A 24,971-nucleotide genomic window follows, 5' to 3' on the forward strand; every position below is an offset into this window, starting at 1 on the left:
CTGGCAGTCATATTGTTTTCCCTTTCTGCAAGCAATTTTTTTTCCTCGTAGATTTGTATTTTAAATGCTACACTTGCCTCATCAGCCATTTTCAAATGAATGGAATTGTAACCAGCATTAGCCAATGAGCTTATTTATGAAGCACACAGTCTTGTAAAGAACTAGGACAGATTAGTGTCAGGGACATTGTGCCATGTCATTCATTCCAATTGTTTTCATCTACTTATTGCCATTAGAGTCCTGGTTTCTACTGCCTGTAATAGGTTAAAAATACAGCAGAGCATGTGGATAAAGCTAAAAGGTTTTTTCAAGAAATTAACTCTGCATTTTTTATTGTAACACTAATATTGAAGAGCACTTTTAAAAATAAGTTGCTAAAGGTTTTTGTATCAAGTACAAAAAAGTGGATGGATAGTTTTTTCTTGTGATGTAAGTCACAGTATTCCCTCAGACACATGGGGAGTCAATGGCTAAAAATTATTGAGGGAGCAAAGTGAAATTGAAGGAGAATGTGCCGTTATTGGACTTTTTGGGTTGTTGGGGGTATGGTCTTGGACATCATCTTCATTTCCTGTCATTTTCATCAGTGGCCCATCCTTGCTAGTCTTAGGCCAGAGCACTCTTTGATCCCCTCTGTTTCTAGCCTACCAGGCCCTGGGGCTGGGAGAGGTGGGAATATCAGACAGAGACACCATTCAATCCTACAACAGGGAGAAAGGAAACAACCCTATGCCTTGTGTCTAGGCCTGGTCCCATGGAGGGAATGTGTCCCAAGGTGGGGGTTGGGAATTTAAGATTATGGCTAGGAGGCACAGGAGTCCCTGAATTATGTTTTGCTTTTACCTTTGGGAGATCACAGAAAGAGTATTGCTTTGGAGTCTACAGGATCTGAATTTAAATCTTGGATCTTCCTCTTAATGCCTGAGGGACATTGGGCAAATGATTTAACTTCTCTGGTTATCAGTTTCCTCATTTGCAGAATAGCGAGTGAGACTCCATGAACTCAAGGGACCCTTTGATTATTTTTATTGTAGTTCGAGATTTTTGTGTTGTTATAAAATAATAAAATAAAATTTTCTTTTTATTAAATAAATGATAAGCTAAAATCATTAACATAAGTTATTTTAACTTATACTTTGTTAATTAATGAATAATTTATTAGCATCTCTTGAAAGGACAACATATTTTTTACTAAGGAAGAGGATTTCATTACTTTGAAATGTTAAATGCATAATTAACTTACATTTTGATAGGGCCTCATAGTTTTACAAAGTGCTTTTCTAACAAATAGCCTGTATTGCAATCCCCATTTTATAGAGGAGAAAACTGAGGGAAAAAAAGAGAAAACATGACTTGTTGATATTTAACTGAGGCAAAGAGCCAGGATATTCTGACTAAATCCACAGCTCTTTTTACTTTCACTGAGATGCATTTGAACAAGCTTATTTAAACAATTGTCCTCTAAGGAATATGTGCTATTATACATTATTCAGTACTTTGAGAAACCTGGAAAAGGCTACTACAGAGTTGTGAGGAAAATCTATTTCTATTTCCTTCTTCTTTGATGTCTGCTTTGTTGAGAGTAGGGGGAACAGAAGGGAGGAAAATTATAGAAGAAGGTTTATTTGTTTGATGCTTTATTGATGTGATGAAATAATGGAAAGTACATTGATTCTGGAGGCAGAAAACCTAAGTTCAAACCTTACCTATAACATTTATTCCCTCTGTGTCCTTGGGTAAGCAACAGCTTTCTCATCTATAAAATGTCCTCTGGATCTGTGATGATCTTTTTATTTTTTACACCATTTGTTTCTCTCTATTCCCTATTCTCACTGAATTCCACTCTAACCTGACTTAATCTACAAAATGACAGTACGAATGACATTCTGCACCTTCGGTCCCTCATGTCATTACTTTAGGAACTCATAACCTGGGCTTCTGTGGACTTATTTGTAGAAAATAGTTTGATAACTATATTTTGATATAATTGGTTTTCTTATCATCCAATGTATTTTACTTAGGCATTTAAAAATATGATTCTGAAAAAGAATCCATAAGCTTTACTAAACTGCCACAGAGGCCCATAACACAAATTAGACAGAAGAAGAAGATAGGTTAGGTTTTTCAGAGCCAAGATTGGTGAATTGATAGTTCCAATGCTATTTTTTCTTTTTTTTAATTATACTTTATTTTTTAATTAATTTTATAATTATAACTTTTTTTTGACAGTACATATGCATGGGTAATTTTTTACAACATTATCCCTTGCACTCACTTCTATTCCGAATTTTTCCCTCCTTCCCTCCACCCCCTCCCCTAGATGGCAGGCAGTCCCATACATGTTAGTATATCCTAGGTACAATATATGTGTGCAGAACTGAATTTCTTGTTGCACAGGAAGAATTAGATTCAGAAGGTAAAAATAACCTGGGAAGAAAAACAAAAAATGCAAACAGTTTACACTCATTTCCCAGTGTTCCTTCTCTGGGTGTAGCTGATTCTGTCCATCATTAATCAATTGGAATTGGATTAGCTCTTCTCTATGTTGAAGATATCCACTTCCATCAGAATACATACTCATACAGTATTGTTATTGAAGTAAATAATGATCTCCTGTCCTGCTCATTTCACTCAGCATCAGTTCATGTAAGTCTCTCCAAGTCTCTCTGTATTCATCCTGCTGGTCATTTCTTACAGAACAATAATATTCCATAATATTCATATACCATAGTTTACCCAACCATTCTCCAATTGATGGACATCCATTCATTTTCCAGTTTCTAGCCACTATGAAAAGAGCTGCCACAAACATTTTGTCACATTCAGGACCCTTTCCCTTCTCTAGTAGTTCCTTGGGGTATAAGCCCATTAGAAGCACTGCTGGATCAAAGGGTATGCACATTTTGATAACTTTTTGGGCATAATTCCAGATTGCTCTCCAGAATGGTTGGATTCTTTCACAACTCCACCAACAATGCATCAGTGTCCCAGTTTTCCCACATCCCCTCCAACATTCATCATCATTTGTTCCTGTCATCTTAGCCAATCTGACAGGTGTGTAATGATATCTCAGAGTTGTCTTAATTTGCATTTCTCTGATCAGTAGTGATTTGGAACATTCTTTCATATGAGTGAAAATAGTTTTAATTTCATCATCTGAAAATTGTCTGTTCACGTGCTTTGACCATTTATCAATTGGAGAATGGCTTGATTTCTTATAAATTAGAGTCAGTTCTCTATATATTTTGTTATAGTCATTGTGTATTCTTCTCTTATATCTGAATTCTTCATTCTATATCAGTTCACATGAGATTTACTATGTCTCTCCAAATTTCTTGTAGTTATTGTTTCTTATGACATTATTGTTGTTATTTCTTAGTCTGTTTCATTTTTAAATCAACAACATGTGTGCAACCATTCCCATTTAATGGACATTCATTTTATTTCCAGTTTGTTTACTTCCACAAAAAGTGTAGCTGTGTATGTGTGGCTCCATATGATATCTTTTTGTCTTTTCATCTCTTTTGGGTAGGGACCCTAAAGTGGAATCATTTCCTGAGATTTCTTTAGAGACCACCAAGATCTCCCCAAAGATGTAGGAAATGGGATCGATAGCTAAATAGGAAATATCATTTCACTTGGAAGAAGGCATTTTAAGTTATATATATATATACACACACACACATATGTGTGTGTGTGTGTGTGTGTGTGTGTGTGTGTGTGTGTGTGTGTAAATTTGTAAATTTAAAGTCTCTAAAGCCTAAATGAAAGGAATACAGATTAAAAGTATATTTTGAAAGTTAGGTCTTCCAAGTCAGCATGAAAAAGGGAAAAATTGAACTTACTCAGCTCTGTCTTTGCCCCTGTTGTTTGGCCATTGACAGATGGTTTGCTTTCCCTGTATTAAGGCACAGAATGAAAGAAAAGTACTTTCCTTATGGCCTGTCCGTTTTGGCTTTGTGGCAGTTTTGAGGTTTTGCATCAAGATATTGTTTCTGTAAATGTCCTAAACATGTCAAATTGTGGCTACAGCTTTTATCCTTCAAATTGAAATCCTAAATCATATATTCCCTAAGAGATGATCTGGGGTAATGGTCCAGACCTCTGTATCTGAAATGATAGTTTTGCACTAGAGTATATAGCCTATAGACCTGGCCTCTAGGTCTAGATCTACCATTACCTTTATTGCTTTGTAATCATAGCATCACCAGATTTATTTATTGAAAAAAGAGGTGAGAATTTCTTTTTCTATGCTACTTTATGGAGCCCTTAAGTACAAGATTTTTGTAATTGGTTCATGAGTAGCCCCAAATGTTGTCACTTTCCTAAGTGTGCATCTTATGACCAGAGCCAAATCTCTGTAAAAGGTCTGGCCCTGCAGAAATAGTAACCTTGATGAATTTCTGCTGGAAGTCATTATATCATAATATCATTATACCTTTAAAACTGAAAGTGTGTTGTGTACCAAGCAGATATGAAACAAAGTAATAAGTAATCCTAACTGACAAAAATAAAAACAAAACATATAGAACATAAAGGACTGGTAAATCTATGATCTTAACTACTTAGCCACTTAGTCCTGGCTTTGCCAAGATCAACTATGACCTTGGATCAGCCATTTCCCTTTCTGGCACTGGGAATTACATATTACTTATTTTAATTGATAATGTATTTAAACATATCACACAGATGCCTAGCATATTTCCAGTCAGCTTTTACAATATAAAAGTCCCCACAAATAGTTTGACAAAATAGGCTGTGAGACAGGGTGGAATAAAAACATGGATTTTGAATCCAAGATCCTTGTTTGGAAGACTTCTCTCCACCTTGGTAGTCCTTGATCTGGGTTTTTCCCTCTCTGTGCCTCTGTTATATCATTTATAAAATGAGGAAATAGCATGGATAACTACTAAGGTCCTTATAGATCGGAATCTGTGGTACTATAGATATTGAAATGATTGTAACTGATTATAATACAGCTTCACACTTTATGATTTTTCTATTAATTAAAAGAATTTGTGCATTATAAATCAGTGTCATCCAGTTTTTGTTATCAGTTTGGCTGCCATTAAAGTTGTTTTTATTTTCATAATTATAGTAAATGTGTATGTTGTTCTTTTGGATGTATTTTGTTCATCTACTGTCACTTGATATGTCTTTGAAATCCTTTTGGCACAGTACTTTTCCATTTTTATGTACCACAATTTGCTTCACCATTCCTTGATCACTGGGCACACATAGTGTTTCCAATTAATTACTAGTACCAAAGTGTCTTCTATAAATATTTCATGACTGTTTTTGTTTTTGTTTTTTTGGGGGGTTTTTTGGTGTTGGTTAACTTCCATGGACTATAACAAGATCTCTAAATCAAGAGAATGAATTGAAAAAGACATTTTTTTATAATTTCAAAAACCTTTTCAGAAGTATCCACAGCCTTCCCCAAAGTAAATTGATCTGTTTTTCTATAGTTTATCCTTAACATTTTAATAAATTTAATGCATACAAGGAAGTAATTCATTTAAGTTTATAATTTACTGAGTATTCCTGATTTTTTAACACTTTTAGATGATTAGCAACATTTTATGTTTCTTTCTTTGAGAAATTTAATGTTCTTTAACCATTTATCCATTGGGGAATGGGTTCTGAGAGACTTGGATCAATTCCCTATAGATTTATTAAATATTCTCTAAAAGCCCTTCCAGCTCTAATGAAATGATTCTAATTCTAGAACCTATTAGCTCTTTCACATTATTTCTTTTGTGCATAAATGTGCACTAGCCTTTGAGAAACCAGTCCATCTGCAGGCCAATTTCAAGTCTTGGCACTGCCTGTGCCACCTCCCAAGTACCCAGCTCCAAGCTTTGCTTTTGGCTGCTCACCTGGAACCAGATTCAGATGGGGCCCAACTTCCTTTTAGGTTTTCTGACCTAGCCAGCCAGACATTCTTCCCAGCAACCTCAGCGACCCTGAACGATCAATGCAACTGTTTGCTGCAAGGGGAAAAAAAGAGAGACTAATTTAAGAAGGTGTAATGGTGCTGGAGGGGAAAAAATGGAAAATTCTGCACTTCATAAAGATGTAATGATATATTGATTGTAAATATGGGGATCCAACTAACTTTTCATTGGCATTTTATTGATACTGGGCAAGTGACTGACTATTTCAGTTCGGTGGGGGAGTTTGCAGAGGAGAAAGAGAGCCAGTGTAATGTACAGCTCTGGGATATTTATGACATTTCAACTCCAACTTGTTTATTCAGTATTTATGGCTGTTTTCTTCATTCAGAATGACTTTTATTGACAATAGGCCGGCTCTGCAAAGGAAGCAATAAATTTTAATGTTGATATCCCACTTAATTTTTGCTTTTCAAGATTTGAATTGACATTATATGCTGAGTTTATTAGACATTTTATAATTGTTATTGGAGTCATGGTGGCTAGGCTAAGTACATGTATTTTTCCAGATTACTATTAGTCTACAAGAGTATGGCTTTGTCTGGAGTCTCTGTGAAGACACAATAGAAAAAACACAAGAGAGTGAACTTTCTTTTTTAACCATTGTGCCTCTGTCCTGAAATCTTATACACATTTGTACCTTGTATTAGGAGTGGGTAGTAACTAGAAAATAAGAGTTTTAGTGATGATAAAAGTAGGATATGATGAAATTTTGATCTTTAGTTTTTACTGCATTTGCCATCTGTCAGCCAGCACAAATTGAATATTTGCTATGTGCAAGACATGGCACCAAGTACTATCAAAGGTAAAGGAAAACTTAGGCTCAAATAATTTCATATATTTGAAATTTCTTTGAAATTTGAAAATTACTACCTTAATGTGATAGCTAAAAAATCAGAGTTAGAAGGGACTTTAGAAAGTCATCGTTTCTAATCCCTCATTTAATGAAGATAAACTGAAGCCTAGAAAGAGGAAATTATATAACCATAGTTCTACAGCATAGATAGATAAAGATTTTATATATATATATATATATATATATATATATATATATATATATATATATATATATATACACACACACACACACACATATATATATATGTGTGTGTGTGTGTATTATATATACAAATGTGTATAGAAAATATACATATATACATACATATATATGTGCGTATATGTATAAAGGCAAAGAACTATGATTTGGTCAGGGTAAGAATTTCTTCCACTGAAACAGTGGATTGTGGCCCATCTATTACTAGTAGATGGCTTAGAAAACTGTCTGAAGATCACAGAAATCAAATGACTTGCCCACAGTGACAAGAAATCAGAGATAGATTTGAGCCCAAGTCCACCTAACTCCCAGTTCATTGTAGGATAACTTCTGCTGTCTATGAGGATAATGATATGTACACAGAGCTCAAAGATCTTACAGTCTTTTTGCAGTCTCATAAGCAAGATTGGATATATACATGTCAAAAGATTAATACTATCAAGCAGAATATAGTAAGTGCCCTAGGGAATGTGTATGCAATGTAATAGGATTTTAGTTGTGACCATATTCAAGAGTATCCTACAGGGTGTGCTTCTCCCATCAGGCTGATAATGATGACTCATTCTTACTCTACTCAGTTCTAAGGCAATGTAGGGGTATGCTGAGGTCTTTATTAATTGCTAAAATTGTAACCTTTCTTGTTAATTTATAATTTAACTCTGAGCCCTCATCTCAGCTTATTAAATGTTTATTTCCCATAAGCAGTTGTTCATCTTTCCCTCTGTTAACAAACCCCCAAATCTCCTGATGTTAAAATTATTAGTACGGTCACAAATAATTTACCATTAGTTACCTAGCCCGGCATTCTCTCTTACTCAGAATTACTATATAAAGAGGCAAAGATAAAGCAAGATCTCTTCTCCTGATTCCATTGCCTGCTATCTTATTCCTATCTAACCCAGGCCTACTCAGTTTGAGGGCTGGGGGAAGAAAGAATATTCTACTCTTCCTACTTCCACACACTGAAAACAAGTATAGATACAAAGAAAGTATCACCTGAGGGAGGAAGGAACTTCAAGGAAAACTGATTCCTGGAAAAAGAGAAGAGTTAGATTACAGGCTAAACCCATCCCAAGAATGTATGAGGAAGCTATGTGAGAATTATGAGTTAGTTACTTAGCCACACATGTAATCTACAGGTATGTTTTAGTACCATTGTTCTCTAAAACAAAGCCCCATTCTTCTTATTAACATTATGTATTTATGGGATGGTGTCTTTCAGTTTTGTGGGAGGGATAATTTGAAACAACTGTTGTCAGAGATTCATAGGGGGCTCATGATTTCTAGTGTAAGAAGGGCAGGCCCATAGAACCTGTTATAGTAGTAGCCCTCATTTGGCAAACCTGCTATAAAGTTCAAGTACAAGATGGAAGATTGACCCAGGTAGGACACTATAGAGAAGTAAGAACAATATGATTTGAGGAGGAAGAGTATTTAGCACTAGAAAGATTAGGCAAGGAAAGGTTTCTCACAAGAAGTGGTATATGTTACTTGAGCTAAATCTTGAAGGAAGCCATGGATTATAAGAAGCAGGAATAAATAAAGAACACATTCTAGGGATGGGGGTAGCCTTCCAGGGGCATACATGAGATGGAATGCCAAGTTTGGAAAAGGGATCTATTTATCTTGAATGTAGTATCCATTAAAAGGAGCCATGCAAAATAAATCTTTGAAAGTTGGTTGGAACATCAAATTATGCAGGACTTGAAATGCCAAACTCAGAAATTTGTATGTTATCCTAGGAAACACTGAAAAATTTTGAGCAGGTAAATGACATGGTTAGGCTTGTGACTTAAAATTATTTTGGTACTGTGTGAAAGGTTGACTGGAGAAGAAAACACTGGATACAGGGAAACACATTAGGAGTTGTAATAAATCCAGGTGTTAAATAATCAGGTCTTGAATCAGTATGCTGTTGTATGGGTGGAGAGCAGGAGAATATTTTAGAGATATTTTAGAAGAAGAAGTTATAAGATTTAACAACTGTTACTAATTAAGATCACTCAACAAGCATACATTAAGCACTTAGATGTGGCATTTACTAAATTCTGGGTATACTAAGACAAAAATAAAATGACTCCTACCCTCAAGGAGGTTACATTCTTATAGAAAAGATATGTATATTCTTATATGTATCTATATATATATATATACATATATATATATATATATATATATATATATATATCTGATGTGTGTATGCATATATATATACAGCAAGGGTCTTGTGTGTGTGTGTGTGTGTGTGTGTGTGTATGTGTGTGTGTATGTATATGTATATACTTCCAACTCCTATTTTCTGTGGCAGTTTAAGTTCTCTAGAGGGTAGTTACTACATCTTTCCTCAGGGTTCTAGATATAACCCTGAAAGATTGTGACTTCCTAAAATTATTATGTACAGTCCTCTATCTGATATACTCCCAGTACAGATGAACTGTCCATATCTCTCCAATATTAATGAACTAATTATTTTCAATTATCAAATAATAATAATAATTGATAGTATTTATATGATATTTTAAGATTTGCAAAAAGATGGTTTGATCCCTTTTCCAAAGAAATAAAACAACAACTTCTGTGAGTAGAGCTGGCCCACAAACTAGAACTGTTCATTTGGAAAACTTCTTTTCTTTCCCTTCCCCTCCCTCCCTTCCTTGTTTTCCTTCCTTGTCTTCCTTTGTTAGGGGCCAAAACTTGAAACAAGGTGCTAAATCAGTGGAATTGATAAGAGACAATGATTATTTAGTGTGGTGCTTAACAATTCTCTAGTTCAGTACATGTACTTAGTACTTACTAGAGTTCTACAAGATTCACACCTTTAAGAGAGCATATATAATCTAGGAGCCTCAACCAAGATTCAGGCAGAGAGATTCAGAAGCCAGAGCTCGAGCTCTTGGAACCAAGATTACAGAAGACCTCTAAGAAAGCTAACAGAGCTGCAGGAAAGAAGACAAGATTTTGAAGGAGACAACAAAGGATTTGGACTTTAATACCTGGCTGCATTTGGGGTGATTACTGAACTGAAACTAAGGCTGCCTCCAGAAGCCTCCCAAGAAACCTGCTCCCAAAGAACATTACATTTTAGAGAAGAATATTACATTCCTTACTTCCTGCCCTTCTTGCCTTTCTTCGTCTTCCCTTCCTCTTTTCTTCCCTTCCTCTTTTCTTCCCTTCCTCTTTTCTTCCCTTCCTCTTTTCTTCCCTTCCTCTTTTCTTCTCTCCCTCTTTTCTTCCCTCCCTCTTTTCTTCCTTCTCTTCCTCCCTTCTTCCCTCCTTCTCTCTGTCCACATCTTTAAAAAGATTTTTTTTCTTTTGGATCTCTGAATTTTCCCAATTTGGGGGTTTATTGGCTAGATTTATCTCTTAAGGACCATATTTTAATTGCTTGGTCCTAGGCCAAGCCCCATTGGTCATTGTTTGGGTTTAGACTGATTTAAATTGAATGTAAATAGCAGTCATTTTTTCTGTGGCCAGGAATTCTGAGGATCTTCCCCTTCCAGATTCATTCATTTATTTACTTATTTATTTAGATTTTTTTTTTTGGACTAAGTGAAAGAGATTCTTTGTCTCAATTGCTATTTAGCCTTAATCCTTGAACAGGTGTAGCTTCAGTCAAACTGAGACCTGTTGAAGACCTTACCTTAAAAAAGCCAAGGTCTCCCACTGCATCCAGTCATTCGATGTATGTATATCTTGCCACTGGACCCAGATGGCTCTGGAAGGGAAAGTGAGGCAGGTAACCTTACACAGCCCTTCCTCATTTAAATCTGATTCATGTGTATATCATAGCATCACATCTCTGATATCATCGTTTTCTTCAAGAATGAAGGACAAACAACAATGTACTAAATAGGTATAATAACAACTAAAATATAAAAAAATCCTTTAAAAATTCTGGAATACTCTCTTCTACAAGTGTGCTTGGGAGGGAGCACAGGGGTGTGTATGTATATACATTTATGTGTGTAAATATATGTAAGTGTGGGAGGAGAGAGAATATGAGAATCGGGGAAATGTGGAACCAAGTCTTAAGATAAAGACAAGTGACAGAAATACTTCATAGCTCCTTTTCACATGGTGATTAGAAGTAGAATCGACAGGATTTAGCAGCAAGTTGGCTAGAGGAGAAGCTCACAAAGGGAGCCTTTAGAAAAACAAGAAAAGAGAGTCTAGGACAGATGCTTGAGGAATAGTGGCTGGAAGAGAGCAAACCAGTGGAGGATGCTGAGGAGTGTTTAAAGATAGGAAAACTATGTGAGATCAGTGTCATGAAAGTCATGAAAAGAGAAAGGCTTGGTGTTGTGTCCTGCTTTCTAGACTCCCCAGGTTGGGGTAACAAAATGTATCGTGCTTTCTAGAGTCCACACACCAGGGTGTTGTGTGCTTTCCAGAGCTGTTAAGTTGGGGTGACAAAACACACCATTGCTTTGTAGAGCCCCCACACCGGGGTGATTAAAATATACTGTCTTAGTGAAGAAGTGAAGAAGTGGGACTACTGAGGATGGTGGAAATATGGAGTCCATTTATTCCTAGTTCTTTCCCTTTTTTATACCCTAATACTCTTATGTAACCAAAACAACACTGTGCATGCGCTAAAGTATATAATGCACACATGGGACCACATAAGCAACTTGTTTGCTACCTAGTATCACTCTTCCACCTGGTATCACTTTACCTCCTGCTATCACTGTTTCAATCACAACACAGGTTGTCACCCCCTGACTGCTCAGGAAGGCCGACAGCCCTTAGGGGAGATGGGGAGCCGAACCAGACATTGTCAGCAGGTTCCCTCTGGGCTGAAGGGTCTTATACCTCACTCAGAGTTCCCCCACTATCTATGACCCTCTAGATTGGTTAACAGTATCAGAAATTGTAGGGCCAGAGGTCAAATAAAATAAGGACTGGTAAAAAGCAATTAAGATACTAAGAGTTAAAAAAAAAAAAATAAAAGGTAATCTGGAGAGTTTTTTTTCATTTGAGTGTTGAGGTCAAGGAGTTAAGAAATAAGTCAGACTATAGTAATCTAGTTTTTGACAAACTTAAAGACCCCAGCTTTTGGAATAAGAACTCACTATTTGACAAAAGCTGCTGGGAAAAGTGGAAATTAGTATGGCAGAAACTAGGGATTGACCCATACCTAATACCCTACACCAAGATAAGTTCAAAATGGGTTCATGATTTAGACATTTAGACATAAAGAGTGATATTATAAGCGAATTAAGAGAACAAAGGATAGTTTGCTTCTCAGATTTGTGGCCAAAGAAAAACTCAAGTACATTATTGAATGGAAAATGAATAACTTTAATTATATTAAAAAGTTTTTGCACAAACAAAACTAATGCAACCAAGATTAGAAGGGAAGCAATAAACTCGGAAAAAAATTTTACATTTAAGGGTTCTGATAAAGGCCTCATTTCTAAAATATATAGAGAATTGGCTCAAATTTGTAGAATTCAAGCCATTTTCAAATTGATAAATGGTCAAAGGATATGAACAGACAATTTTCAGATGAAGAAATTAAAACCATTTCTAGTTTTTTGAAAAAGGTGCTCTAAATCACTATTGATCAGAGAACTGAAAATTAAGACAGGTCGTGAGACAGGTTAGTTTTACCCTACTGATGAGGGGTTGTTGCCATAGTAATCCTGCTCAGTACGAGAGGAACCGCAGGTTCAGACATTTGGTGTATGTGCTTGGCTGAGGAGCCAATGGGGCGAAGCTACCATCTGTGGGATTATGACTGAACGCCTCTAAGTCAGAATCCCCCCTAAGCGTGACGATACCGCAGCACTGAGGAGCCTCGGTGGGCCACGGATAGCCGGGCCTCTGGGTCCCCTCCCCTCATTCCGGCGGGGGGGCCTCGGGGGTTGGGGCCCAGTGCGGAGGGCCATTCGCAGGTGTGTTTGACAGGTGTGTAACCTGTCAGATTGACTAAGATGACAGGAAAAGATAATGATGAATGTTGGAGGAAATATGAGAAAATTGAAACACTAATACATTGTTGGTGGAGTTGTTAATTGATTCAACCATTTTGGAGAGAAATTTGGAAGTGTGCCCAAAAAGTTATCAAACTGTGCATACCCTTTGTAGTAGCAGTGCTACCACTGGGCTTATATTCCAAAGAGATCTTAAAGAAGAGAAAAGGACCCACATATGCAAAAATGTTTTTGACAGCCCTTTTTATGGTGGCCAGAAACTGGAAACTGAGTGAATGCCCATCAGTTGGAGATTGGCTGAATAAGTTATGGTATATGAATATTATGGAATATTATTGTTCTGTAAGAAATGACCAACAGGATGATTTCAGAGAGGCCTGGAGATACTTAAATGAATTAATGCTGAGTGAAATGAGCAGAACCAAGACATGGCAACAACAAGATTATACAATGATCAATTCTGATGGGCATGGCTCTCTTCAGCAATGAGATGATTGAGGCCAGTTCCAATGATCTTGTGATAAAGAGAGCTATCTACACCCAGAGAGAGAGGACTGTGGGAACTGAATGTGAATCATAACATAGTATTTTCACCTTTTTTGTTGTTGTTTGCTTACATTTTGTTTGTTTCTCTCTCTTTTTTTTTTCTTTTTAATCTGATTTTTCTTGTGTAGCCTGATAGTTTGTGGAAGTGTGTAAGGAGGAATTGCACATGTTTTACATATATTGGATCACTTGCCATCTAGAGGAGGGGATGGGGGAAGGGAGGGGAAAAAACTAGAAACACATGGTTTTGAGTGTTGAAAATTATTCATGCATATATTTTGAAAATAAAAGGCTTTAATTTAAAAAAAAGAAATGTCAGAAATGGGGCAATGAAAATAGCTATAAATGATATGGTTGGAATCCCCCTTAAACTACAAAAGCCTAGCTAAAGATTTCTTGTTTTAGAGTAGCCCTAAGTAGTGAGAAAGCAATTATGTTGTAGGATTTCTCAGTATAAGCAGATTTTAGTAAGTGCTATAGTGCAGAAAAGTTTATGCCTGGACTAGTTAGTCAATTAATAAGCATTCATTATTTACTATCTCCTGGAGATTTAGTTCTGGTTTTGGGGCTAATTAGTTGTGTGACCCTGGGGAAGTCACTCTTTGGGCCTTAAATTCATCATCTGTAAAATTTTGATAACTAGATATCTCAGGTTCCAGACCAAACATTCTGTGATTCAGAAAACTGCGAAGGACCTGAAAAACTTTAGGGAAAGTTTGGCTTATTAAAGTCAGAACAAAAGAGAACTTCTAATGTATGACCAGAGATGTTGGTTTGCTGAGGCTAGTGCACTTTGTTATCTCCATTGAGATGATAGTGCCCAGATTTCATTGTTCAGGATCAAAGGTGAGGCAAAAGAAAATGTCAGAGGAGTTTAGGGCAGCCAGCTCTCATCAGCAGTTGATCCCCACGGCCAGCTCAAACTGCTCCTGAGCACTGAGCACAGCTGCTCACTGCTTCTGCCAAAAAACCAGGTGGCTCTTCTGGGATCAGATCCTTCCCCAGCTTGGCAAGGAGATCCTGCGCTGCCAGCCATGCTGGTGTATATTTTGGAGAGGTGGGGGTGTGGAGTGGTCAAAGAGAAGAAAGGGGAGGAACCCATATCCCTGGGCACTGCTTTTGGCTTAGAGAAAAGAGGTATAAAGGGGAACACCAGTGGTCTTACTGATGGCACATTTGTGGATGTGGCCACTTGGAAACACATGGGCACCATAAGTAGTCAGCAGGAAAATAAACATTGAAAATAAAGCAGTTGGTTTTTGTTAAGGAATAATCAAAACAGGGGCTTGGGTCTTTTTCCAAGTACTTAATTTTAACTAGCATCGGGGACTGTGGGGAATCACCTCTTTCAGCAGTTACCATATATGGAGCAGGATACAGCATTTCCCTATTTGTGACATTCTTGCATTGTTGCCCCAAGGAGGGAGGGGAGAGCTGTGCAAGTTCCATGTAGAGCAGCTTCTTTACTGTTGTCCGGCTTAGCAGTATTAACAGATTCACCTGTTATTTGTTTTTTATTGCTCTTTAGTCATTTTCTGGTTGTTTGGGGGCAGGGTTGCTTTTATTTTTTTCTTTTCTTTACTTTTCTTTTCTTTTTTAATAAGATGAATTGAGCAGTGATTTGTTTTTGAGTCACAGATTGGTTGGATTCAAGAGCCCTAGTGAGTTGGGAGAAGTGACTTGACAAACTCAGCTGAATAGTCCCATGATCCTCCAGCTCTTGACTACTTGTTTAAGGGAGCAAAGGATGATTGCAATGATGAAAAAAAAATTAATTTATGCTTGATATAGATTTTGCCCTTAGGTGATCTGAGAGGAAAAGGTCATGGCACCTATATATACTCTCCACCTTCTTTCTTTGTAATTCTTCAAGTGATCTTTAAGGTGAGTTAAAGAAGGAATTAGTTGTGTTTGTGACATAAACCATTGCCTATGTTCCTCCTAAAATGTCTTTTTTTTCCACTTGGAACCTAAACTCTAACTTAGAGAACTCATGACTCTAAGCATAAATCCAAGCGGAATTGACAGTGTTGTCCCTAAAACATGGTTTGAAACATTTACAGTATGTAGCAATGTTGACCCCAAAGCAGAAATAAAATGAAATAGATAGTTTAACTTTTCAACATCATTAGGAATTTATTGTAAGCAGGTGCCAGACGTGTAAATCGTGGCTGCCAACAGTAAAAATTGAGCAGAGACTTTTAGACTTTTAACTTGGTCCCCAATCTACTCTGTTCTGCACTTAAACCCCATAAAACCATTGACCTCAAATGAGAAGAAAACTGTCATTGTAGGGACACAGGGCCTGGCACCTAGTCAGTGCTTAATAAATGTTGCTTCATTCATTCATCTGTTTTAGCAATCTTGCACATAGTAGCTGCAAGTCAGGAGGGAGAGCTTGTGCCCTTTCCTTTTCTCTCTCACTTTAGCTAGCCTAAGGAATGGCTGGGTCCTGGCCTGAGCTCCACAGGGGAATCATCAGCAATGAAAACCAGCCCTGCCGCTTTATGGGTGTCGTCCTTGCTATATACCCGGCTCCCAGAATCCTTCCTGAAGCCACATGTTTCTGAGTATCTCAGCTTGCATTAGCAAACATGGCTCTTGGCTGCCTGAACGGACCTGTAAAATTATACCATTTGGCAAGGCTTTTGGGTAGAGAGGCAGAAGAAAAACCCAAGGGGGAGAATATGGCCTTGTCCTCCCAACCACTGCGTACTAGCTACTCCAGTTTCAGGTGGGGGAAATGCCATCAGGTTTCCCCCCTTCCAGTTGCGTTTCTAGCACCTCTGTGGCCTCAGAACTCCCAGTTAGCAGGAACAGCAGCAGCATGGTTTGGTGGGGAAAAGACTAGACTGTGCTGCAGTCTTGACCCCACTTGCCATGTATGTGATTGTGGGCTTGTCCTTTCTCCCGGTATGTCTATATCCTCATCTGCAAAATGAGGGCTACTTGGACTAGAGGATGAATGAGTTCCCTTCCTTTTCTGAGAAACTATATTCTGATTATATTTACAGATTCTACTGTTCTGTTTTCTATAATCTAAGATTCCTTTCAGCTCTGATCTCCTGTGACTTCCAAGTAACATGTAAGAACACACCAATGGGATTTTCCCAACAAATAGGCTTCTATTTAGTTCCAGAATAAAACATAGATTTCTAGTGTAGAAGGAACCTCAGTCATACTCCTAACCAGATTATGACCATTATCTCCAATTTCCCCCAAAGTGATCAAATAGCATCCATTTAAATAGTCACAGAAATGGGAAATATATTGAGACTTAAGAAAGAAGTGAAAAATCATAGAAGACTTTCTCTATAGACCCAATCCAGTCCTACATCTAGGCATCACTCACCCTAAAATAGGTCTCACTCTTGTGGTAGGGAGGGCTCTGAAACAACAAGGAGAATGTTTCACTCCCCCATTCCTCACTTATCTCAAAAAAAAAAAAAAAAAAAAAAAGAAAGGTTAAAGGAAAAAATATGTCCACCTAAAAGCTTTCTTATAAAGCCAAAGGCAGAGGGGGAATAAATGAGCTAATATTGCCAATGGAGAAATCAGTTTAAGAAGACCAACAAAAAAGCAGACTCAAAACCCCAGGACGTATTGAAACATTGTCCTAAGTAGAAAGTTTGAGTAATTCACTTTCTCTGCCCACCCAGGAAATTGGGGTCCAGATGTTTATTTAGAATGTACATTTGGGGCTTAGCTGTCACCATGGAAGAGAGTCATAAAATCACCAGCAAAGCCATATGCTCACTCTTAGGAAGTGCAACTGGAGTTAAGCTGTAGGAGCTTGGGCAGATGATGAAATGCACACCCCAACCCAGCCTGGGTTCCTCCACCCTGGTAGGAGGGATTATAGAAATAAATTGGCCGTCTAGCCACACACACACAAATTAATTCAGGCTGTTACTGTGCCACAGCTGTGGCGGATTGTGTTGCTCACTAAGAGCCAGCATCCATATGAATAGCAGCCAAGAAAAGAAAAGGGGGAACACAACCAAGAAATATGTATCCACTTTAAAAAATGTCTAAATCCAAAGAAACCTGCTAATTAATTTCCATGCTAAATATTAGAAAGTTTGTGTGTATGTATGTATGTGTGTGTTAATATACTTCTGGGGGGAAAAATAAGTGCCCCTTGGTTTCAGTCTCTTTCTTCATTCCTTTCTCCCCTTCATTAAAAACAAGTAACTTTTATTGCCCTGATTTTGGTGTGATGCAACCAATCATTCACGTCTATTCAGTAAAGTTCCTAATCTTCATGGAGATGAAATGAGTGTCTTCCTTTGGAACTCAGAACTAGTTCTGAAATGTACCTAAAATAAAATAGCATATATACTATCAGATAGGGTCACCATATCATGTCATTGTCACAAGGAAGGGTTCAGTCTAGTGAGGGGTAGTGGTAGAATGACTGAGATCTAAAGGTAAAACTCTCCAAGTCATTTTAGAAATTAAGTAAAATGTGCTTGAGAAGATTCATACTGGTGAATGAGAAAGCAATAAGCCCAACTACAATTCCAGATGCAGTCATCTCCTTTTTAAAAAGTGATCAGTAGCAACAGAAATATAGGAGTGTCATTATGGTCCAGGTATGCATTTTCTTGAGAGCTGAGCTTGAGTTCTGAGATGAGCAGGCTCCAGATGCCACTGTTGTCCTCAGAAATCAAGAGCATTCCTCATTAGCCTAACTACTGGCATATCAAGAATCATTATCCCTTTTCTTCTAATTTCCCTCCTTAATCCATCATTTTTGTCTCTTAGTCTCTCTGTCATAGACTCTGAATCTTCTTTTATGAAAGATACTGATGAGCTGGATCTTCAGTGTCACAGAAAGTACTTGAATCCGGCATGCCAGCTTAGGTTTTCTCCTCAATGGAAAAATATCAACTTTGTAAATACCAGAAAGCTTGAATTATTGATATGTTGGGTGGCAGAATCATAAACTAGAATGACTGGGTCATTCTAAGAAGAAAAAAATTAATTGAGATAAATGTAAAGCCCGATTTTAAAGTTCCAAATTTTACCCTGCAATTGCAAGAATGGGGCAGATGAGCAAAAGAAAACTTCATATGAAAAAGATTATACAGTTTTAGTGAACTATAAATTCAATGTAAGTCAACACTGTGATATGGCAGCCAAAACTAAAAACAACTGTGATTATATATAGGGTCCAGAGAAAGGGAGGAGGGAATGGAGATGTAAGTGATTATCTTCTGCCTTGATGTGATCTGGGTTGTTATTCTCAGTTCTACAAGGTTACTTTCTCTTCAGATCATTTAAAGAAGTACATTGACAAGTTGAAACTAATTTAGAGGAGAATGGTGAGGAAACTTGAAACCATGCCATAGGAAATAGAGATGGTTATATAGGAGAAGAATCAAGAACACACAATCACTGGCATCATATGTTTGAAGGGTTGTCATTTTCATGTTATTTTGGAAGAGAGTCAGTTTGTTCCTTGGCTTCTAGAAAAGAAGTTATTATTCTTGTTGAAGACACCATCATTCTTTTTATTCATCTGCTTTTGCATCACAAGAGTCCTACAATGTGCCCTTCATATAGCTGCCAAATTGAAATTCTTAAAGCATAAGTATGACCATATATACTGCTTTGTTGAAAAAATTTTAGTGGCTCCTCTTTTACCATAGGCTAAAATACAAGCTCCTCTTTTGGGGGAAATTTCTTTCAAAATCTTTCTCCAGGAAAGGGACCCACATGTGCAAGAATGTTTGTGGCAGACCTCTTTGTAGTGGCAAGAAACTGGAAACTGAGTGGATCACCATCAATTGGAGAATGGCTGAATAAATTGTGGTATATGAATATTATGGAATATTATTGTTCTGTAAGAAATGACTGGCAGGATGATTTCAGAAAGGCCTGGAGAGACTTGCATAGACTGATGCTGAGTGAAACGAGCAGAACCAGGAGATCATTATACACTTCAACAACAATACTGTATGATGATCAGTTCTGATGGATGTAACTCTTCCCTACAATAAGGTGATTCAGGCCAATTCCAATGATCTTGTGATGAAGAGAGCCATCTGCAAGTAGAGAGAGGACAGTGGGAACTGAGTGTGGATCATAACAACATTCTTACTCTTTTTGTTGTTCCTTTGCATTTTGTTTTCTTATTCATTTTCTTTCTTTTTTTAATCTGATTTTTCTTATGAAGCAAGCTTATTGTATATATATATATATATATATATATATATATATATATATATATATATATATATATATATATATATTCGATTTAATAATTGGATTTCTTGCCATCTAAGGGAGGCGATGGGGGGAAAGAGGGAGAAATTTGGAAAACAAGGCTGTGCAAGGATCAATGTTGGAAAATTATCCATGCATATATTTTGAAAATAAATAGCTTTAATAATTAAAAAAAAAAGATTTGTGGAAAAGTCGGAAAAAGGAAAAAAAAATCTTTCTCCAGCCTAATCTTTCTACATTGTTCATACTTCAATTACCCTGTCAAGCATTCTCCCCTTTATCTAAACTGATCTGCAGTTTCCCATACATGACATTCTATCTTCTACCTCTTTGCCTTTGCATAAACTACCCCCTTCCATATCTATGGTAGAGGGAATACCCTCCATAATTCTATACTCCCTATACCTCACTAATTCTGCCTCTTAGAACTCTTAACTGCCTCCAAGTCTTAGTTCAAGCACCACCTTCCACTCAGTCCCTGCCAACTTATTGTGCATGGATTGTGTATATGTCTTTTATTTATTTTTCTATGGACATTATATTCTGCTTTAGATATTTCTAAAGCTTACATATATTTAACATAAAATGGATTACTTGCTATCTAGGGGAAGTAGTAGGGGAAAGGGAGGGAGAAAATTTGGAAAACAAAGTTTTGTTTGCAAGGGTGAATGTTGAAACTATCTTTGCATGTATTTTGAAAATAAAAAGCTATTTTCTAAAAGATATTTCTAAAGCTCCTTGATGACAAGAATTATATGGGTTTTGTATTTCTACATTTCCTAGCCTTTACCAGTTTGGGACATTATCAAAGAGGCTTGATAAATGCTTGCTTGCTTGATCGATCAGGTAGAAGTAACTTGGAGGCAGATTTCAACTTGATATAAGGAAGAATTATTTAACAGAGGGAAGAATAGAAAAGATTCATCCAAGCTCTCCCTACATTCTCCTCCAAACAACTTTAATATAATACTTCAAATTGAATTCTGGGGTGGCAGAGCCAGCAAAAGATCACGGTGAACCATTTTTCCAGCCCAAGACAACATAGAAAGTTGGAAAGAGATCTGTGACGTGAGGGAGGAGGCTGTCTCAGAGCCCATGTGGATGAAAAACAAGTGGTGGCACTAGGTGCTAGTGAAAGAAGCAGCATCAGCTTCAGAAGTTCTCAAGCCAGGCTTGGTTAGGGGGCCTGGCAATTAGTCAGAAAGAGATTTTAGGATATCCCTGTGCAAATACTGGCTGCAAAATCAGATGCTATTTGGCATCTTCACTACTTATACTCACTTCTGAGTCATAGTTCAAGATGAGAGAGGAGCACTGTTGGTCAAGAAGGAATGGAATCCCTAAGGGTCAGTATCACTTCAGACCCTAGTGGATCAGGGACCTGAGGAGCAATAGCAATTGCAATTCCAAGGGATCAGGAGCCCTTCTTGGGTAAGGGACAGAGTGCAGACCAAAAGAACAATGACCACACTCTGTCCATATCACACCTCCTTAAAAACACCAAAAACTTCCAGACCCTCAGAACTAACTCTAAAAAGAGCACTCCAAAAAGGAATGGATCTCCAGGCAGAGCTCTTCCCCATTCACACATTGGAAACAGAATGCAACGATAACATAAAATTCCAAATGAAGAAATATAGAGGAAGAAATGAGTAAACAAACAAACTTTCCCAAAAACTACTATGATGACAGGGGACATCAAAACAAACTCAGAAGAAGATAATGAAGTCAAAACAGCCACAAGCAAAGTCTCAAAGGAAAAAAAAAAAGTGAATTGGATGCAAGCCTGTAAGAATTCCAGGAAGAGCTTAATTTTTTTTTAAAATGAAATAAAAATAATAGGGAAGAAATAAGTAAATAAATGAAAGCACAGGAAGAAAATCATAAAAATACAATCAATATGCTTGTCTTAAAAGAGATACAAAAAATACTGATATATAATTCCATAACATTGGGGAGGAAAGTGACCTGGAAAATAAGATCAAGGAAAGATAATGTAAGAATTATTGGGCTACCAGAAAGCCATGATCAAAGAAAGAGTCTAAACTTCATATTTCAAGGAATTATCAAGGACAATTGCCTGATATTTAGATCTACAGGGTAAAATAGAAATTGAAAGAATTTACTGATCACCTTCTGACATATATCCCAGGATGAAAACTCTCAGAAATATAATAACAAAATTCCAGGGCTTCAAAGACAAAGAGAACATACTTCAAGCAGCAAGAAAGAAAGCATTTAAATACCATGGAGACACAACATACAGCAACTGCTATATTGAAGGAGTGAAGGCTTGGGATGTGATATTCCAAAAGGCAGAGGAATTGGGATTATAATCAAGAATCATCTACTCAGCAAAACTGAGTATAATCCTTAAGGTAGAAAATGGATATTTAATGAATTAGAGGACTTTCAAGCATTCCTGATTTAAAAACCAGAGCTGAATAGAGGAACCAAGAAAAACATAAAAGGAAATCATAAGGGATTCAATAAGATTAAACTGTTTGCCTTTCTAAGGGGGAATATAATACATGTGTCTTCTAAGATCATCCTTATTAGAAGGATTATACATAGAGAGAATTATAAAATCAAGTTGATTATGTTAGGATGATGAAAAATAAACAGACAAGAAAGAGGGATGTCCTTCGATAAAGAGGAAGGGAGAGAAAGAATGAGGAAAATTATCTCACACAATATATAAAAAATGATATTGGGAGGGGTGGGCAGTCGTTAAACCTCACATCTAAATTGATTTAAAAAGAGGGGATAAATATACATACTCAATTGATAATAGAAATCTGTCTTTCCTAATAGGGAAGTAGGAAGGAGGGATAAGAGAAAGTTGGAGGATGATAAAAGGGGGGAAAGATTTAAAAAGTCATTGGTCAGAAGCAAAAGAGATTTTCAAGGAGGGACAGGATAAAAAGAGAAGGTTAAATAGAGAAAAACAAGATGGAGAAAAATGGATAGTAATCACAACTGTGAGGGTGAGTGGGATGAACTCGTGTATAAAATAAAAACATGGCAGAAGAGATTAGAAAATAGAATCCATTAAAGACATATACAGAATTAATGGGCTGGAGTAAAATCTATTATGCTTCACTTGAATTAAAAAAGATAGATAGCAGTAATGATCTCAGAAAAAACAAAAGCAAAAATAAATATGTTGAAAAGGAATAAACAAGGGAACTGTATCTTAATTTTTAATTAATTAATTTTTTATTAATGCTTTCTATTTTTCAAAACATATGCATGGATAATTCTTCAATATTAACTCTTGCAAAATCTTATGTTCCAATTCCCCCCCCCTTTCTTTTACCCCCTTCCCTAGATGGCAAGTAGTCCAATAAATATGTTAAACATAATAGAAATATATGTTCAATCCAATATATGCATACATATTTATACAATTATCTTGCTGCACAAAAAAAAAAAATCGAATCATTACCAGAAAAAAATGAGAAAGAAATGGACATAGATCTTCTAAAAGAAATCACAATGAAGAGATATTCATACTAAATATATTTGCACCAAATAGTATAGCATTTAAATTCTTCAAGAAAAAAATTACATGAATTTATGGAGGAAATAAGACAGTACAGCTATATGAGCAGAAGCCTGAACTTTGCATCTGCAGAGCTAGATAAATCTAACCACAAAATTAGTAAGAAGTCATGGAGGTGAATATAATGTTAGAAAAGTTAGATTTGATAGACTTTTAAAGAAAACTGATTGGGAATATAAAGGTGTCTGTGGTATTTTTATAAAACTTGATCATTTATTAGAGAATAAAGAGCCTTATATAGAAATGCAGAAAGCCAGAAATATTAAATGCACTCCTTTCTGTCCATAAGTAATAAAAATAACATTTAATAAAGCATCATGGAAACAAAGATTAAAAGCTAATTGGAAACTAAATAATCTAACTGCAAAGAATGAGTAAATCAATAAACAATCATTGAAACAATAAATAATGTCATTAAAGAGAATAATAACAATTAGACAATGTTCCAAAATTTGTTGGATGTAGCCAAAGAAGTACTCAGGTGAAAATTTATACTTTTAAATGTATACATCAATAAAAGAGAGAAAGATCAGATCAGTGAATTAGGCATATAACAATAACAAAACTAGAAAAAGAACAAATTTAAAATCCCCAATTAAATACCAAAATGGAAATCCAGAAAATCAAAGGAGAGATAGTGTTAAAAATCAAACAACAACATCATTGAACCAATAAGTAAAAGTAGGAGCTAGATTATGGGGAAAAAATACAATAAAATAGATAAACTGGTGGTTAATTTGCTTTTAGAAAATAAAAAAAATTCAAAATAACCCAGGAGCTATGAACATAATTGTAAAACACTACTCATCATAATAAAATAATATTTAAATCATTGCGAAATATTCATTCTTCATGGGTGAGCAGAGCTATTGTAATAAAAATGGTATTCTACCTAAACTAATCTAGTTATTCAATGTCATTCCAATTCATCTATCAAAAATTATTTTATTGAGCTAGAAAAAAATAATAAAATTCATTTGGAAAAACAAAAAGTCAAGAATATTAATGAAATCAATGGGGTAAATGTAAAAGATGAAGATTTAGCAGTACCAGATCTTAAACTGTATTATAAGATAGTAAATATCAAAACTTTTTGGTACAAGCTAAGAAATAGAAGGGTGGATCATTGGACAAAGTAGATATACAGTATACAATAATACATGATTATAGTAAATTTGTGTTGGACAAATATAAAGATTTAAATTTACGGTATAAGGATATACTGGTTAAAAAAAAATAGTAGAAAAACTAGAGAGTAGTCTGGTGGAAAATATGTATTGATCAAATGACTCACACCATTTGCCAAGATAAGGTCACAATGGATACATGATCTAGATATAAAAGAAGATTTCTTTATTTTATTTTTCCCCTGAGGCTGGGGTTAAGTGACTTGCCCAGCATCACATAGGTTAGGAAGTATTAAGTGTCTAAAACCAGATTTGAACTTAAGTCCTCCTGACTTCAGGGCTGGTGCTCTATCCAGTGTGCTACCTAGCTGCCCCTAAAAGAAGATATCTTAAGAAAACTAGAGGAACACAGAACAGATTACATGTGAGATTCAAGGATAAGAGAAGAATATGTGAATAAATAAGAGAGATAATTATGAGATGTAAAATGGATGGCTTTAATTACATTAAATTAAAAAGGTTTTGTACAGATAAAACCAATATAGCCAAGATTAGAAG

General features: G+C 36.2%; 1 protein-coding gene and 1 long non-coding RNA gene across 4 annotated transcripts in view; one reads left to right on the plus strand and one right to left on the minus strand.

Moving 5' to 3' along the window:
• Positions 1–24,971, plus strand: part of LMF1 (lipase maturation factor 1) — a 745,091-nt gene that overhangs the window by 558,439 nt on the left and 161,681 nt on the right. The window lies entirely within an intron of this gene.
• The window catches only part of LOC141549793 (uncharacterized), a 73,155-nt gene continuing 50,268 nt past the window's right edge, over positions 2,085–24,971 (minus strand). Inside the window, exons 2-4 of one of the 3 annotated variants that reach the window (XR_012484444.1) lie at positions 10,649–10,723; positions 5,880–5,990; positions 2,085–2,427 (exon numbers count right to left, since the gene is read on the minus strand). This is a non-coding gene — a long non-coding RNA (uncharacterized LOC141549793). Of the gene's footprint in view, positions 2,428–5,879; positions 5,991–10,648; positions 10,724–15,600; positions 19,541–24,971 lie in introns of those variants that run through there. The other 2 variants (XR_012484443.1, XR_012484445.1) reach the window with 2 other exon arrangements.

This window comes from Sminthopsis crassicaudata, chromosome 1 (assembly GCF_048593235.1).
Source record: "Sminthopsis crassicaudata isolate SCR6 chromosome 1, ASM4859323v1, whole genome shotgun sequence".
Lineage (NCBI taxonomy): Eukaryota > Metazoa > Chordata > Mammalia > Dasyuromorphia > Dasyuridae > Sminthopsis > Sminthopsis crassicaudata.